The sequence below is a fragment of the Saccopteryx leptura genome, chromosome 1 (genome assembly GCF_036850995.1).
Source record: "Saccopteryx leptura isolate mSacLep1 chromosome 1, mSacLep1_pri_phased_curated, whole genome shotgun sequence".
NCBI lineage: Eukaryota > Metazoa > Chordata > Mammalia > Chiroptera > Emballonuridae > Saccopteryx > Saccopteryx leptura.
The window spans coordinates 262729025-262735646 of record NC_089503.1 but is presented as its reverse complement, the minus strand read 5'-3'; positions in this window follow the sequence as shown (position 1 = coordinate 262735646).

Here is a 6622-nt window from a genome sequence, read left to right as displayed (position 1 = left end):
ACCAAGGTCCATGAGTTTAGTACCTATGTTTTCTTCTATGTACTTTATTGTTTCAGGTCTTATATTTAGGTCTTTGATCCATTTTGAATTCATTTTAGTACAAGGGGACAAACTGTAGTCGAGTTTCATTCTTTTGCACGTGGCTTTCCAGTTTTCCCAGCACTATTTGTTGAAGAGGCTTTCTTTTCTCCATTGTGTGTTGTTGGCCCCTTTATCAAAAATTATTTGACCATAAACATGTGGTTTTATTTCTGGGCTTTCTATGCTGTTCCATTGGTCTGAGTGTCTTTTTTTTCTGCCAGTACCATGCTGTTTTGATTATCATGGCCCTATAATATAATTTGAAGTCAGGTATTGTAATGCCCCCAGCTTTGTTCTTTTTCCTTAGGATTGCTTTGGCTATTTGGGGTTTTTTATAGTTCCATATAAACCTGATGATTTTTTGTTTCATTTCTTTAAAAAATGACATTGGAATTTTGATAGGAATTGCATTAAATTTGTATATCGCTTTGGGTAATATAGTCATTTTAACTATATTTATTCTTCCTATTCAAGAACAAGGAATATTTTTCCATTTTATTATATCTTTTTTTATTTCCCTTAACAATGCTTTGTAGTTTTCATTATATAGTTCCTTTACATTCTCTGTTATGTTTATTCCTAGGTATTTTTGTTGTTGTTGTTGCAACCATGAAGGGAATTACTTTTTCGAGCTTGTTTTCTGATGTTTCATTATTGGCATATAGGAAGGCAATGGATTTTTGCCTTTTTTCCCTAATTTTACAGAGACAGAGAGAGATAGTCAGAGAGAGGGAGATATAGAGAGATTCAGAGAGAGGGATAGACAGGGACAGTCAGACAGGAACGAAGAGATGAGAAGCATCAAACATTAGTTTCTCTTTGCACATTGTGACACCTTAGTTGTTCATTGATTGCTTTCTCATATGTGCCTTGACTGTGGGCCTTCAGCAGAATAACCCCTTGTTCGAGTCAGCGACCCTGGGTCCAAGCTGGTGAGCTTTTGCTCAAACCAGATGAGCCCATGCTCACGGCAATGGACTTTTGTATATTAATTTTGTATCCTGCAACCTTACTGTATTGGTTTATTGTTTTTAGTAGTCTTTTTGTGAAGTCTTTGGGGTTTTCGATGTACAGGATCATATCATCTGCAAAAAGTGAAACCTTTACTTCTTCTTTCCCAATATGAATGCCTTTTATTTCTTTCTCTTGTCTGATTGCTCTGGCTAGAACTTGCAACACTACGTTGAATCAGAGTGGAGAGAGTGGACAACCTTGTCTTTTTCCTGATTTTAGGGGAAAAGTCTTCAGTTTTATGCCATTTAATATGATGTTAGCTGATGGTTTCTCATAAATGGTCTTTATTATGTTGAGATATTTGTCTTTTTGCATCAATTTTATAACCACACTTAAAACAGATTATCTAGCCCTGGCTGGATAGCTCGGTTGGTTAGAGCATCATCCTGCAGTGCAGCGGCTGCTGGTTCAATCCTCTGTCAGGGCACACACAGGAGCAGATATTCCTGTCTCCTTCTCATTCTCTCCCTTCCTCTCTCTCAAATCAATAAAATAAACATTAAAACAAATTATTGAAACTTATTTCCACTTAGTTTGGATGGTCATCACCAGGCTTTTTTGTGTATTTCTCTCATTCCCTTACAACTTCCTTATTATTAATTCCAGTGATCTGAACAATTAATAAATATTTTCAATAAATATTCTTGACAAGGGGAAGACATGTACATTTTCTAAACTTAAAATATTTAGAGGCTGGTGTTTTGTGAATAAAATAATTGGGTCACATCTTTTTTCCTCTACTGACTTTTTAAAATTTCTAGTTAGAGATTATTATCAAATCTATCCTTTAAACACTGATTTTTTATTTACAGAATTGAATCAGTTGTGAAATATAATTTATTTATTATGTTTTCATATACCTTTTATAACTATTTCGTCTAAAATTGGCTAAGCCTGCCCACACTTTCATTCCAAACATAAAAAAGGTATTTGTTATAATTTTCTTCTGTTCCCTACAGTGAATTTACTTCATAATGAGGATTCTTCTCTGACAACTGAACACTTTGCTCTTCTGTACTGCAGAATGCTTTTGAAGTTTTTATATCCATTTAATGATTCACTGCCCAAAGATGTATCAAGCATTATGTGTCAGACACTGTCACAGGCATTAGGGACACATTAATTTGAAAAGCAGACAAAAATATTTGCTCTCCTGGAACTTATGTTCCAGTGTCAGAGTTTGGCATTAACTAAAATTAAATAAAGTATAGAGGATGCTAAATAGTAAGAAATGCTAAGGAGAAAAAGCAGAGAATAGCAATCGACAGTGTTAGAAAATTGTGAGAATTTAGGTAAAGTGACCATAGAAACATAGTGAGATTGAGTAAAGATGTGAAGGAAGGATGTCTCAGGAAAGAGGTCTGTGAGACAGGTAACAATATCTGATGCAAAGGCCATGGGGCAGGAACTTGCGTGACAAGTACTAAGAAAGGCAAGGATATCACGAGGCTGGAGAGAGACAGCAATGGGAATTGGGAATAGCTATCGAGGTTTGTGATGGAGCAGGGGCTTGTTCCATGGAAGACATATACATATGTTGCAATAGCTCTGTTCCAACTCTGAGCACGATGGATGCTACTAGAGGTGTCAGAACAGACATAAGACACCGTATTTTGATGATTCTTTTTGGCTAGAGTGCTGAGGATAGACTAGTGGAGAAAGGCAGAAGCTGAGAAACCACATAGGAGCCTATTACAATGGATCTGGGAAACAATAAGCAGCTTGAGAGAAGGGGTTAGCAAGAGAGGTTGTGAGAAATGGTTCTATTTTAGATGCATTAAGAGGCAGAAAATGTTTGATGATAGACTGGCTATAATGTGTGAGACAGAGAGGAGGTTAGACTGACTCCAGGGTGTTTGAACTGAACAACTGAAAGGATGGTGGCCAGGAATGGAGATTGGAGGAGAAGTGCAGCAGGTCTGTGAGCAAGAACACAAACTTCATTTCAGACCCAGAATTTGAGATGTTTATTATACACCCAGGTGGGACGATGAGTGAGCAGGCAGTCAGATGTGTGAGTCTGGAGTTTGAGTGAAAGGGTTAAGCCGAGATGTACATTTGGGAATTATCAACTTATAGATGCTATTTACTGCCACGAGACTGAACGAGATCCATCCAATGACTGCAAGGCGGAGCCTGAAAATGGGATAGTTCAGAGCTTACAGGACAAGGGAACGGGTTTGCATGTCAAGCAGACTGAGAAGGAGTGCCAGACAGCTTGGAAGAAAAGCAGGCAGTTGTGGGAGAGAGTGACCGTACTACATGCAACTGACAGGCCAAGTGACTGAGCACTGAGACTTTTCTGTGGGCTCTGGAAGCAGAGGGGTCATTGGTGTTTGATGAGAGCAGTTTCTGGGGAGTGACGGGGGTGAAACCCTAACTGGAATGGGTTTGAGAGAATGGGACGAAATTTGAGACACAAATCAGTTCACTCTTTTGAGGGCTTTTGTTGTCAAAGAAAAAAACAAGAAAAGGGGTAATGCCTGGAATAGAAGTGAAGTCAGGAGGGGGTTTTCTTAATGTAAGAAATAACAACAGTATGATGTATTAGTTTTCTATCGCTGAGTAACAAAGTACCATAAACTTAAGGGCTTGGTACAACATACACATATGAACTAAAGGCGTGCTCAGGTCACAGTGCCATAACCGTGGAGCTGGCTGCCTCCAGCTTGGGGTGTCTTGCAGGACTGCCATCAAAGTGTCACTAAGCGAGCGCCTTCCAAGCTCTGATGATCATGACATTTTGTTGAACTCAGTGACTTGCAATTGTAGGACTGAGGTCCAGGTTCCCTGCTGGCTGTCAGCCAGGGTCACTCTCAGTTCCCAGGTGCCACAGTCCGGCCTCACGATCTGACAGCTCACTGCCAGGCCAGAAGAGCCTTTCAGCTCAGCGGAGACCAACGCCCTTGTGAAAGGACTTCCCTCTGAGCAGGTCCGGCTCGTTCTGTGTAAGCTCCTTTTTGATGGACTCAAGTCAACAAAAGTGGGGACTTTAATCACATCAGCAAGAACCTTTCATCTTTGCCAGGTAACGTAATATAATCCTGGAGTTACAGCCCACTACATGCCACGTTCCACTGGCTGAATCAAGTCACCGATTTTGTCTGCATTCAAGGAGTGGGGACTTCACAGGAAGGCGACTCACGGGGAGTCACCAGAGGTTATGTCTGACATAGACATCTGTGAGAATCATGCAGTGGAGAGGAAAACACTGGGTGACAGGGGAGAGAAAGTGGGTGAGAAGGGTGGGGTTCCGTGCAGGAGCAGAGACATCAGGTTGAGCTCAGATACAGCCAGTCCGCCCGCTAGTACAGGGAGGGGTCCAAGTACCTGAACGCCTGCAGCTGTTTGAGAGCAGCAGCGGAGCTTGGGGAAGACTTCCTCCTTTCTCATTCAGCATTCCCACTGACATAAGGAGCAGGGTGATCTGCTCGGGGTGGAACACAAGAGGGCATGTCAGAGGTTCACATTTCCTATCATCTGATTAATATATACTTAACTATTTATTATAATGTGTTTGTATTGTCACTTTAATCTGTCATCCTTTTTTTTTCTCTTCTTTTCCAAGTGAGAGGCGGAGAGGTAGAGAGACAGACTCCCACATGCACCCTGACTGGGATCCACCTGGCAAACCCCACCTGGGGCTGATGCTCTGCCTATTGGGGACCATGCTTGTAACTGAGCTATTTTCAGTACCTGAGGCAGAGGCTCCACAGAACCATCCTCAGCACCTGGGCTGATGTGCTTGAACCAACTGAGCCTTGGCTGCGGGAGGGGAGGAGAGAGAGAGGAGAGAGAGAGAGAGAGAGAGAGAGAGGGAGAGAGAGAGAGAGAAAGGGAGAGTGAGGGGGGGAGGGGGAGGGGTAGAGAAGCAGATGGTCGCTTCTCCTGTGTGCCCTGACTGGGAATCAAACCCAGGAGGCCATCCACACGCCATGCCAATGCTCTACCACTGAGCCAACGAGCCAGGGCTCTGTACTGTCATCTTATGGAGAGAGAAAAGATCTGTAGGATCTGTAGGGTCAGTGTTGGAGGCCACTGAGGATGTGTGGGTAGCCGAGGGCTCCATTGCAGTGGTCAGATACCAGATTGGCACGTTGCAGGTGAGGAGTATATGACCCACCCAGGTCTGAAACAAAAAGAAAATCAAAACACAAAACAAAATGCAAGCTGACAAGAGGCTGCCCATCCAGGGCTGAGGAGAGGTGGGGCAGGGGGACTAATAATCATGGCTGGTAGCACTTAGGCAGTGAGGAGGCATTTAATAAGTGGTTCAGGATGGAGCCGCGAGGCTAATAGACAATGCATATTCAATATTTTCATTTATGGCTCATAAACGCAGGGCTTGTCCTGACTCACACACTGTGAGTCATAGCTGTATCACATGCCTTTTCCCTACCACGTTTCCCAGGCAATTAGCTTTATGGAGTTTTGCTGTTTGGTATGTCTCCTCTCCCTTTGCAAGTATTCCTGGGGATATCTGAACTGCCGAAAAAGAAATTTCCCCATATAGCTATGTGTGGAACTTAAATGAACATAAAATAGTCCATGGTATGACTAGCAAGCATTACAAGCATATTCGGTATAGAGAAACCAACTCTTGGCCAGCCTTGGGCTTGGAATGCATTCACCTCACTCACAGCTGGTGGTCTTTCCTTATTTCTTCCCCAGGGTGGCACAGAAGGCCTTGGAAGAGGCTTGCTTCTTTAGCCAGGCCACTCAACTTCCAAGTTTTTTCACTGGTTGTCATCCATCCTTCCTCTCCAGAGCCATTCTGGACACATTCCATCAGACCTGCCCCTGCCCCCAATCTCTGCAGTAGCAGGAAAACTCCCTTTTTTCTTTGTAGCAGCCGGCCTGGCTTCCCACGTGGTCTTCATTTGCTACACTCAGTAGACCATGGATTGTGCAGTCCATGGACTGTGGCCCACGTGAGCAGTACCTGAGCCCGGTACATCACGACATTCATTCCATGATGAGGAAGGAGGATCTGACTTGTCTTCCCACTGGCTGGCTGCTTTGTTCCAGTCTTTCTCTCTACCTTTCTGTCGCTCTCAAAAGTCATGTTTGGATCCCCTGGGAAGTTTCATAGAGAGGAAGGCCTTCTGTTATCACCAGCGGAGAAGACTGCTCGGTGGGGCGGCCACGCTGAACATGCCACATGGCAGAGTCTGCACATGGCTACAGGTCCCACACGGTTCCCAGTACGGAGGCACTCCCTCACCTCCCCCTGGGGCTGAGGTCAGCTCTGAAGTTATCAGGGTCAAGTTTCTGACCTTCTCCAGTCAGCTGAGGGTGACTTGAGAGGCTCTACAGGTTTTGCAGAGGCCAGTAGAGCTATATTACCCTGGAATTGTAGAAACTTTGGTCATTTGATCTCTATTCCCTAATGGTCCAAGAAGAAGTGGTTTTGATTTGCATAAGGAGTCCCAGGGTTCAGGAGAGGAAAAGAATGGACCCTTCTAACCTCTTCCCCTGGGTGTTGGACTTAGAGAGCACCGAGGGTAGTGTCCTAGAGCAGAAAGGG